The 12,646-nt window shown below is 32.9% G+C and overlaps 1 long non-coding RNA gene across 2 annotated transcripts; it reads left to right on the top strand.

Annotated features, from left to right (window-relative positions):
* Positions 1 to 1,103: 1,103 nt before the first annotated feature.
* On the top strand, positions 1,104 to 11,242 carry LOC114272248 (uncharacterized). Of its 2 annotated transcripts, XR_003632624.2 has the most exons (5): positions 1,104 to 1,324; positions 3,625 to 3,695; positions 4,585 to 4,752; positions 5,132 to 5,388; positions 10,951 to 11,242. It is a non-coding gene; the product is annotated as an uncharacterized LOC114272248 (long non-coding RNA). The 2 variants fall into 2 exon arrangements; XR_003632623.2 differs by lacking the exon at positions 5,132 to 5,388.
* Positions 11,243 to 12,646: the final 1,404 nt, after the last annotated feature.

Here is a 12,646-nt window from a genome sequence, read left to right as displayed (position 1 = left end):
TCTAAAATCTTTTAAAGAAATAGAAGTTAATTTGACAAAAATAAATATTAAAAATATATATTTCTTACTTTAAAAATTATTTTCATATTTAAAAATGTCAAACTATAAAACTATATGAAAATGATAAGTGTTTTTTTATTTATTAGTATTTTCACTAAATCAAATTTTACCTTTTTTCAAAAAAAATAAAAAAATAAATTCAGAAAGTAGATCCTTAAAAAAAAAATAAAGCTAAGCCAAATTTAAGTGATCATGTGTTACAGATCAATTTAATTTTTTAAATAGATAATTTATTTAATAGACCCTACAAAATTAACAACATAAATCATAATGGTAAGTCCAAGATATGCCCACCAGACTTCCAAACCCAAAGTTGCAAGTATATGGCGTATCGCATAGCGTTTTGTAATTTTAAAATCTCTCTTAAAAATTAAAAAAAATACAGATATAATTATATTAATTTTTTTTAAAATTTTAATTCACATAACATTTAATCTTATTTTTTATTAATAATTTGTTAATTAAATTGATAAAAAATGATGTTGTCAAATGTTTTACACTAAAATATATATGTTTTGAAAAATTGTTGATAAATCCACGCTCGTGGTGCATGAAGCATTAGGTTCAAGGATTTTTTTTGATATTTATAAGGATACACTACAATAATATACATTTTTGGCGACCAAATTTGACGACTAAAAGGGATTTAGTCGCCAAAAGTTCAATTTTTGGCGAACTAAAAATTATTTTGGTTGCCGTTGGTTCAGGTTTTTGCTACTAAATTATTTAATCGACATATATTATTTATTGGCGACTAAAAAGAACATTAGTCGATAAATTTTTCACAATAGGCGACTAAAAAAATTATTGGTCGCCGTTACTTTAGTTTTTCAGCTACTAAATTTTATTTTAGTCGTAGTGTAATAATTTTTGCCGACTAAAATAAATTTAGTCGCCAAATAATAGTTACATTTGCACTGTTACTCTTTGGCGACTAAGAATTTGGTCGGTAAATATGCAATTTTGGTGACCAAAAAATATTTAATCGCGGAATACTCAATTTTTTCTGACAAAAGAACAATTAGTGGCCAAATAGTGAACTTATGGTGACTAAAATGTGGGCAAATATATTACACACCCAGATTTTATTTTATTTTTTTTGAACAGATACGCACCCAGATTTAGGCGCCCATATATTTACATCCCTTTCCTCTGTCTCTCTCTCACACAAAGAACCTCACATCTTCTCACTTCACCGAAGTCCCTCGCCACCGTTGCTGACGTTCGTCGTACATCGCCACCGCCACCGCCGCAATACGAACAGGTTCTTTATCTTTCTCCTCTCTCTCTCTTCCTCTATTTCTCAATTTCTCACTCTTGCTCTAGGGTTTTACATGATTTACTAGGTCTAATTTCGTGTTGATTTCTGAAATGGGTTTGGTTTAAATGGTTTGATTTCTAGGGTTTTATGGGTTTGGTAATAATCAATTTCTTTGCCTAATTTTGGGGCTATTTTTTATGACTGAACCCTTATTGTTGTTTATTGGGTAGACAAATACAAAAAATTGGTTTTCATTTGCATATGGATGGGGTTTGCTATTTTTTTATGATTTAACCCTTAATTTCATTATCCTATGGTTGCTTGATTTAGAATTCTCTTGGCTCTCTGTGTCTGAGTTTGGTTTGTCCTCATATTGAATTGGATTCGTGGTTGTTGATTTGTACTTTTCATACATTTGTTCTTTTCCATGAATTTGTTCTTCCTGTTATATCTTTCGCTCTCCAATTGTTTGATGCAATGCCCGAATCAAAAATTTACTTGCTATGTGCATATATTGAAAATTAAATGTAGTGCCTATTTGTACTGATATCATAAAAAGAAAAAGAACAACTGTATACAATAAATAGAAAACAATGGAGGATCTTTGTAACTCCCACCCATGGTATAATGTTGGCAACGGTAAGGACTGAGGAGTGAATTTGAAGAATGGCTTCATGTTGGATTTTGATGTTTTTAAACAAATAATGTAAAGACAATGTGTTGTGTAATCCTTTACTGGAACTAATAAATGTCCAAACTAACTGTTGTTGTACAGTTTTATGTTGTTTTTTTCCCTCTCCCCTTTTATAAAAATCCATGCCTCTTGCAATGTATATCGGATTTTCGCTCTGCTCTTCTATGATTTGTTTGTGGTGTTACTTTCACTTGAATTGGATAGACATCATATATCTTCATAAACATTTATGTCCTTGTTTCCACTATAACCCTTTTATGTTATGGCTATGGACTTCTTCTTCTTCCCAAATTCATATGATTTGTGTTTTGCCCCATCATTAATTAATTCCTGCTCACCTAAACTTCGCGCTCCAAAGTAAGAGACTTGTGAAAAAATTGCTCCCATATGAGATAAATAAATAAATCTCACATAAACAAAATAAGAACAATTCAAACTTATTCTATTAGTTTCTATTTACTTAATGTTTATTTATACATAACAAAGACAATTTATAGTTAGACATCAATCTCTAATATTTTCACATTTTAACACATATATTACAACTAAGTAGAAAAATTAACACATATATAGAATGTATACATGTTCTCAATGGCACTACCAACTTAGAAACTTCTATACACTCCGACTCCCATCCCTACCCCTTCAGATTCTGTTACTGTTGAAGAATATTTGACTAATTTTCTCTTCACAAATTCACTCTTTGTGTTCCTTAAACAAGCAGTTTTTGGTTGTTCAACGATCGGGTTCTATCAATAACTATCTCGCTTAAATATAAATATTTCGCTCTTGAGTTACTCAGCAGTGAAATTTTTCATTCTTAAGCTAATTAAGCAGAGGCAATAATGAGCTGCATGAGTATTTTCAATAGAATGTTTAGCAGAAGATCTGCTGATTAGAAACTTTTATTTCTTTACTCAATATTTAGCATGAATATTTTGGGATGATGCTTATCTGGTTGGAGCTTCAGATGATTTTATGTTTACTTCCAGATGCAATCAGGCACTGGTATGAATGCTTTTACTTATTGCAATAGAAGGCTTTTGTTTGTTAGCACAGTTGCATTTCTGGTGAGGAAACTTTGAGAGGGTACTCCAGTTTATTGCAGTGTGATAAGGCTGTCATCTGTTGTATTTTGCTTCTCTATAGTTTTGAAGCTTTTCTTTTTGTTAGTGCTGAACTGCTTGTTAGGAAGATGTAACAAGGCTTGATGTTAAGCTTTAACTTGCACCCAACAAGCACCTAGGTGAAGAGGTAGAAGTAAATGACGAACTAAGATATGAGATATGGATAAAACACGATAGGTATATGATCACATGGAAATTTTTAAAAAAGACACAATTCTTATTTGAAATTCATGTCCGTATGTCGATGTAGCTAGGAGTCAAGTACTTATGATGGATCGAAATGTATGAGACAAACCTATCTCTTTGAGACACGTGGCTTTATTATGGAAGATCCTTTGAACTAATAAATGGGTTGTTTAGTGAAATTAGTTCATCATTGCTCATAAATGAATTTTTTTAGCAGTTACATGTAGTTAGCCAAGATGCCATTATTTTTTTCTTTCGTCCTTCATTACAACTTTAAAGAGTCTTGTTTCTTGTAGGATTCAACGTTGAGACAGTGGAGTACAAGAACATTAGCTTCACAGTTTGGGATGTTGGTGGTCAGGATAAGGTATGCATATTTTTTAGGTTCAAGTGTTTATTGAGTGACATTGTCACCAATTTTGAAGTTCTGGAAATTTTCATATTTTTAGTTGCTGATTTTAGTGTTCAGGACTTAGCCTACATGGGTGCTGTTAACTCTTTAAGAGGTAGTTTGAACCAAAACTGCACTTTTATTAAAAAAATCAATTGGGAAACTATAAATGTAATTAGGGTTGCAAACAAGCCAAGCTGAGACGAGCTTTGCTGAACTCGAGCTCGGCTCGTTTACTTATTAAGCTCATTTATTGAGCTCGAGCTTGGCTTGATAAGGAATTGGGCTCGAGCTCGGCTTGGCTCGGCTCGTTAATATTAATGAAACTCAAGCTTGGCTCAATAATTTTTTTAATATTATTTAAATAAAAAATATTATTTATATTATTTAATATATAGATAATATATTACATATTATTTAATATATAAATAATATATTTATTATATAATTTAAATAATGATAAACGAGCCGAGCTTATGCGAGTTCAAGCTCGGCTCGTTTGCTAAATGAGCCTAATATTCGAACTCGAGCTCGACTCGTTTACTAAACGAATCAAGCCAAGCAGCTTGTTCATGAACAGCTCGGTTCATTTACAACCCTAAATGTAATAGATTACAGATTGCATAAGAACTCAATGACTATAATGTGTTTAGAGTTTGCTGTTTCACATGAACAACTTTGCTTTCATTTGGTTGAGTGTGTGGCCCTGTTAATGCTGTGAAACAATTGTGATAAATTTTTTTTTTTGTTCAAATGACACTATCATTGAGTTGATCAATTAACTTATCGTAAGCACTTTGTCAACTAATTCAATGACTGGTGTTTTTGAGGTTCACTGTCTTATCTCCTCCTACTGTATGTGTAGGCTTGCTTCTTCAAGAAATCAAAGACTTCTGGCGTGTTGCACTATTGGCTTCTATGTTGTTGTACCCCGCCAACATTGATGTTACTACATATTCATCAGATGAGCAGTTCAAATTGGAGAAGAGATCAGAATCATTTTAGATGATTGAGAATGTGATTATAGAACTAGGTATTCTTGATTTCTCTTTTTATATATGCTATTATCTTCTCAATTGACCTTGAATTTTCTGTTATATTGCTATATCTTATCATAGCTTGCTAATATTATAATATATGAATTTAGTTGTTAACTCCTGATCATACCCTTAAGATGTAAGCTTCATATTTATTTAATTGTCATGTCAAGGACACTTGGACATGACTTTATTTCGTATTTCTTAGTACTTTTTATTATTATCTAAAGGGTAAAATGATCTTTATAAACTAAAATATAGTAGTTTATGCAAGAACCAAGAGTCTAAATTGTTCCTATTCTTTCCCCTCCCCCCTTGAAGTAGATGTATATCTATTTGTGTCCTTACTGACAAAGTAAAAATAAATTTGAGCAGATTCTTCACCCACAGAGTGCACAGGTGTGTGTGTGTGTTGGGAGCTCAAGAGGTGATGTAAATCCCTTTGTCTCAAAACATTTGAGAAGTAAAGAAAAAGAGAAAGGAAGAGAGAACAGCGAGAGAGAGAGAGAAAGAGAGGGAGAAGGGGAAAATTTTGATGGAAAGCTTAGAGGAAAGGCTAAGGTTAAAGAAAGGAAGAACAACAAAGAAGAGAAGGGGAAACTTATCAATAGATTATCGATCAAGAACTCTAGGTAAGGATTATGTGCTTGATTCTTGCAGATTAATTATCTAATAATTAAAATCAAGAAATGATTAGGCTCAATTTCATGTAATTGGAAAGAAATTAGGTTTAATTTGCATGTCATATAGGTAAATTAGAAAGAGGATGAAGAAATTGAGTTAGGTTTAAAAACAAAAATTAAAGGAATTAAGAATTGGTTTCATTTTGGTTCTAAATTCATACCCTGTAAGATATATTTTGCTGCTGCTGTGGACAAATTCTTTGCTGGAAATATGTAAGCTCCCTCAATCTAATATATAGGATAACTAAACTAATAAAATCCCATAATTAAAACCGATTGCTTTATAGTGTATGTTGAAGCGAAGGAAATTGGCATATTTGCAAATTGGGTTCTGTTATTGAAGATAGAGATAAGGGGATACATAAATAAAATTATTTTCTTGAAGTTTTGTCTCTATTTTTCTTATACCTAATGTGTGTTTGTGTGTTTTTTTTTTTTTTTTTGTAAACCCGGGACTTGCAATTACGTCTTCTATTGGTAAAATGCTCTATCATGTTTACTGTTCCATGCTGGTGTTGAATTTGTGTAGATCACATCACATGACAAAGCCCAAAATTGTGTTGAATTTGTGTATGTCATTTGGGTCCTTATTTGGTATTGACCTTAATTGTGTTGGATTTCAGTTTGTCTTTATTCTTTTATCCATATTACTCCTCCATTTGACCCAATGTGCTTGCATGCCTTGTTCAATGATCTGTGATTTTAGACTCAATCCCTATTTTGTGTAACATCTTTAGCTGAAGCTATTACTTTTGTACTCTTTATCTACGACTTAGAAGATTCATGGAATATATTCACTTTGTGGCCTGAACATTAATAAAATGATTTGATCACGTTGATAAATCCCTAGCCAATATCATTACCTTAACCAACAAACCATTATCTCCAAGAAAGCAAGTCAAAGAAAATAACAAGCAAAGAAAATAAAAGTATAAAAAGAGAGCTTAATGACTTGAAAATGCAATTCAATTTCCTTCCAACTTGTTTTGAGACTAGGAGCTATATACATTCATTTAAGTCAATTGACAAAAAAATTAAAATAATCAAGGTTAAATAAATGTCTTTTTACCTATAAAGAGCACATTCTGTTTTAGTTGATGAAAGACTACTGATATAATGTGCTATTATAAAACAAGAAGACAAAGGAGGAAGCCACTAAATTGACTTGCAGTGAAAGTTGCCTAAAATTTGAAGACATTGCACCATGACAGAGGCTTAGGAATTTATTTGGACTCAAAAATGCCTTTGTCCCACACTCCAATTTTCTCCATTTTCAACCACTGTGAGAATAATATTTAATTTTTTTTCACTAGCAAAGATTTTCAGTTGAACCATGGATAACAGTATTAAAAGATGAATCTAACCTATCGATTCTAGCTTCACTTCCTTTGCACGCACTAGACCAAAGCAATCATTCAAAGAAAACTTTGAAAGCCTTCTTTTAAGCACAAAAGTTCATAAAATATAGATGTTGATTTAGAGTTGATTTTGTGCTGTCCCTACTCTACATTTTATTATGTATTACAGGGATTCCTTTTTTCTCTTGGTGATTGTGGACTCGCCTTTTTTCGCGCCCCCCTTTTGGAAGGTTTGAAATTAAAGGCCTCACATTTCGGACTCCCGCGGTTCTGAATCTAGTCTTATAAGTGTAATGTGAAACTGATAAACACCAAAGAGTCCAAATCTGCAAATCTTCTTAGAAAATCGATTTTAAATCAAATAATGCCAAAATTGGACTGCTTTGCCAGATACAGAGTCGCCACTTAAATATTTTATTTTTGGGAAAATTTAGGATACCCTGACTCGTGCCAAAGGCCATGTGTCCGTCATCACCAAAGTTGCCTCGGCTCAGGAACTTAGGTATGAGAGGGAAAGGTCACGAATTGAGCACCCTCGCTCGTCTGATCAAAGATCGGCCTCTATTAACCATGATATGATCTTTTATAAACATTGTGTTCTTATTCTAGTTATTAAACTAGTTTCACTATGTGATGCGTACAAGCAAGTATAGACTAGTTTGCTCAATTTGGAACAATTCAACTCATGCTTGTTTACGAAAATGATTTGAATTTGCCACCTCAAGTGGGCTTAAAGATTGTGGATTTTCCACCAAACATAGTGGGCTTAAAACATGATTTGCCACTCAACAAAGTGGGCTTAAAACGCACATTCGTTGAATCGTTCAAATTCAGACAACAAGCCTTCATCCACAGACATTCATACAGTTCAGCAAGTAAGCACATAGCCTCATGGCAAGCATGCTAATCGTAACAACATTCACACTTATGCAAGTATGCTAAAGCGTAAAAACTCACCTAGTACTTCGAGCCAAAACAGAAACTAGTTAGAAAGATGCATGATCCTAACTATACAAGATGCCTAATGCAACAAATGCAATATGCAATTAATAGACTCGGCTTCTAATAAGGCATACAAATTTATTTGAACAACATGCGATTAAACACATATTCAAATAAGATATTGAAATTGCGATGTAGTTTGAATGATGTGTCGAGCCTCGGTGCATGCAAGACAAAATGAATGGATGCAAGCATGCCATATGCTAATTGAAATATGATCTCTAATCTAACCATCAAAAGCAATTAAATAAAAGGAAGAAAGACGTGGGGTTGGAAAACATACACACACCCACGCACACTTATTACAATATTACGCCCTCTCGAAGGAGGGTCCGAATGAATAAGAGCTAAGTTAATCTAAGCTAAGCTAATTAGACTAAATATTACAAACCAAATGAATAACTAGCTAAGCTAATTACTAATTATTACAACACTTTAACTAACTAGTAAACTAATTAATTAATTTACAACACAAATTTACACAAACTAAACATTTAAGATATTAAACTATGCTGCCACTGCTTCACCTCGAGAAGTGGAAAATGCACATGCTCGGCTCTCGCTCAAGAAGACCACCGTTTTTCTCTCGAAAGCCTCTATTTACAGGGTTGAACACTTCCAAAATCTTTCTGCTTCACCTTGCCAAATATTCTCTGAGGCTTACATCAGTGGCTTGCCGACAATGGATGGCTGTTGCCGGCCAAAAAGGTGTACTGCCGGCCAAAAATGATGCACTGTCGGCCACTGGTAGTGCATTGCCGGCCACTGATGCATTGGGTCACCATGTTGCAACAGAGCACAAACAGAGCAAAAATTGGGGTTTTCTAAGGATTTGTTTGTACTGTATCCCTCCTTATCATCTCAAAATCTCAAAAGAGTGACACATTTGGATCCAAAACCACCAATCAAGCAAGTTCATTGCATGATGGCCAAAGATCCAAGTTGTACAATTTCGATAAATGCACAAATATGACCAACAAGACCATCACCCTATCATGCATGATCAAGGGCAATGGAGACCAAGGAAAGTGGCACATTTCATCACTTTTGAGTATGAAATGTCCCATTTTTCTTGTGTTCAAACTAACTTCCGGTTTGAACACATGCGATGCAACACAAAGAATGCTTATCTTGCGTCTTTTATTTACCAATTTTGTTTACACATTTTAATTACCAAGTCATTCCTTAATCACTTAGTCCATTAATGAGTGTCCTCTAAATGGAAAGAAAGCTCAAACCAAAGGTTGTTTTAGGCATGAAAGAGACCTCATGCCGTTGGTAATGAATCCCAAAAAGGATTAAGCCATTAAGCACAAACATCTCAATTTCATGCTTTAAACAAGTAAATGGTTTAAACCACTTTCAAAACAAAACAAAACAAAACAAAAAAAGGGAGAAGGTTGCAGATATGATTAGGTGCTGAAAATGAGTACTAAAAGCACTAAAACATGCAACCAACTCAAACCAATGATAGTTAAAGCCTTAAAACACTAAGCTAGTGAAGGAATTAACACTACAACCATGCCATGCAAGGCTCAACAACCAAAAATAGAGGCAAAACAACCTTAAATATAGTCTAAAACATGCTGGACTTAAGCCACAAAAAGCTAAAACAATAAGCTAATACATGGAGTTAACTAGGCATGCAAACAAGACACAAGGAGGGGAGGCTAACCCCTCCAATTTTGGAGTTCAAAATGAGTTTTTTATCACTGAAAAACCTCTGAAATTCAGTGGTTAAAAGACCCAAAAAATTTGGTTTGAAAGTGATGAACAAAGGCACAAAAACCTTTACAAGCAAAGAAGCAAGAAGGGTGAGCTACCCTTTAACCAAAAATGGCCTCAAACCAACACTTTTAAGTCATAAAAATAGAGCTTTCACAATTCAAAACCAACCTCAAAACAATTGAAAGAAGATAGAAAAAAAAACAAGTATTAAAAGCAAGCTAACAAGACTAGCATTCTACCTCTTGAAGCAAAGAACACTTTTAGGCACAAGTTCAAGCCAAAACCACCTCCAAGAAGGCCCTAAGTAACCTCAGTTCAAAGGTGAGAGGATTTGGTTTAGGAGATGTAGGCTAAAGTGTAGATAAACCAAGCAAACACACACAAATTTGCAAGAGAGAGAAAAAAAATTTATGTCTCAAATTTTTCTAACCCCCTCACATGAGAGAGAGGGGTCCTATATATAGAAAACACAAAATTTCCTCACAACAATCAAGCCATACACGTGTTGGAAGATGCATGAATCTGTGCAAACAGCTAGCACAAAATATCACAAAATATCTGCAGGAAACACTGGTAGCCAGCCGGCCATCAGTGATGGCCGGCAAGGCTTGACTGATGGCTGACAGGGCACATCAATGGCCGGTAAAGGAGAAGTGGTGGCCGGTAGCCTCCAAGGATGGTCGGCAAGCCATCTGAAACTTCATGCTGAAAAGACCTAGACATGGTCCAAAGATGAGACAAAATGGATGCAGAGTTTGAAATGCTTAAAGCTGTGGCATTCCGCTAGAGACTTCAAGCGTTCGACAATCAAATAGACTCATGATCGGATGTACCTACAAGAACATCTAAGTCTTAAAGGGCCGTAAAAAATGGGTTGTCTACAGTGATACTTGTTTAAGATTAATCTAAGATGAATAAAGTTTCGAATACGAAGCATTGGTAATCTGTTGAGTTTATTTAATGTTTTATTATCTTTTTATTCATTCAAATGTCCTTCATGGGTTGTGATAATGTCATTAAATTCAATCTAGCTACTTGTGCATTATATTTTTCATTGGCAATCGGATGCCTTCTACATATTGAGAGCAACAGATTTGTAATTGACTATAGTCATAGAGACTATTGATTTTACTTCCTCTGCCATGCCTTTATTATAGTGTTGTTATACTACAAGGTTTTCTCTGATAATTGTAGACCCATTTGATGAGACTTAAGACTTGGTTTGGTTTAATTGTAGCATCTTCTTGTAGCTGCTTATGTTATATGTGCGGGGCTAGTTTGCTTTTCTATAGGAGTAGGAAATATGCATTTGTATCTGTATTTTTTAAAAATTTTTTTGCCTTGATAAGATGTCTCTATATTTGTATTTATGTCTCTAAGGGTACTTTGAGGCTTATGCTATATTTGTTTTGTCCCTTTGTAGGTCGAACTTACTCAAAATGGGTAATAGACAAGGAGTATGATTGGTCTCCTAAATGCTGCCTATGTCATGCTGTGATTGAAAAGGAGGCCGATCCTCAAACTACTCGATTGGGTTGCTTGCGTATGTGATCATGCCGCATATTGTCAAACTTCATACATGCAAATTTTTTCTTTACATGCAAGCAACCTGAACTTATATTGAATAACTTCTTTCTTCTTATTTGTTTTGTATGAAATTATTATTGTAAGTTGGAATGTACTTGGTTTATATGCAATGTTGATATTAAAAGTTATTCTCTTGTTTGGATGGTTGTAAGTGAAATAGATGCAGATTGTGGAATGAGTGATAATATATATGTATTGTTTTGTTTGTATATCTGTTACAAGTTGCATGAAATACATACAGGTTGTGGACAAATTAATTAAAATAAATAAAAAAAAAACATAAAATCATGTTTTTGACGAGTAAACAATTGGTAACAAAAAATGGTGTTAAATATTTTTAGCGGCTACATAGTTAGTAGCTAAAAAAGAATTAAATGGGAACAAATCTTTTGGCAACTAAATATTTAGTAGCCATTTAAAAAAGACTTTAGGCAACTAATGATTTAGTAGCCAAAAATTATATAAAAAAAAAAGAAAAGGAAAAAAACTTTTGGCGACTAAATATTTAGTTGTCAAAACATAAAAATTATATGATAGACGACTAAAATTTTAGTAGCTAAATAAAAAAACTACGCTTTAGGCGACTAAACTAGTTAGTAGCTAAACAATAAATTAGACTTTCGGCGACTAAACATTTAGTCGCCCTAGATACCTCAAGTTTTAGCGACAAAAATTTTAGTAGCTGAAAATGTGATGTTAAATTAAATTGAAAGCTTTTGGCGACTAATCTATTAGTCGCCAATTTAGCCTAATTAGCGACTAAATATTATTTTGTCGCCAATACATTTACTTTTAGTGACTAAAAAATTAGTAGCCATTTATAGGACTTTTGGCGACTAAAGATTTTTAGTCGCCAATATCTTCCCTGACAATCTTCCCGCGACAAATCTGACGACCAAAATATTTAGTTGGGAAAGTTTTTCGGCGACTAAAATCTTACTTTCGGCGATTAAGTGCAATTTCTTGTAGTGATACACGCATGACATTTCATTGTTGGTAATTAAAGACATATGGTGGCAAAGACAATTCTTGACATTTTTATTCCTTTTATGTATATTTTGTGCTAAAATTTTTAAAATCTCATAACTTGACTTGTGCAATTTATTTTTAACAAAATTAATATTAGTAGATTTGTTTTTTTTTTTTTTTTTGTAGATATTTAAAAAAAATCAATATTAAATATGAAATTTTAAAAAATGAATAGATTGATTTTTCAATTAATCGAAATAAAACAATAACAATTTTTTTTTTTGGAAAAATAAGTGCTTGAATTTGGCAGTTTAAGATAAATTTATTTTGAAAAAATACATGGAATAAAAAAAAAAATCATCCAAAACAAATTACTGAGCACATAGTTATAAAGTTTTAACATCGTAAATGAATTTATTTTTTATTTTTTATTTTTTTTTGTACAATGAGCCTTCAGTTACCTATCTGTCTAAATTTTTTTAATTTATATGGAGATGATTTTTTAACACTTTTTTTTTATCAAATTTAAATTAAGAATTGAAAATGATCTAAACCAAAACATA

Source organism: Camellia sinensis, chromosome 5, assembly GCF_055761805.1.
Source record: "Camellia sinensis isolate YWXY chromosome 5, ASM5576180v1, whole genome shotgun sequence".
Lineage (NCBI taxonomy): Eukaryota > Viridiplantae > Streptophyta > Magnoliopsida > Ericales > Theaceae > Camellia > Camellia sinensis.
The sequence above is the reverse complement of the archived record's forward strand: the minus strand, read 5'-3'. Positions and strand labels throughout refer to the sequence as shown.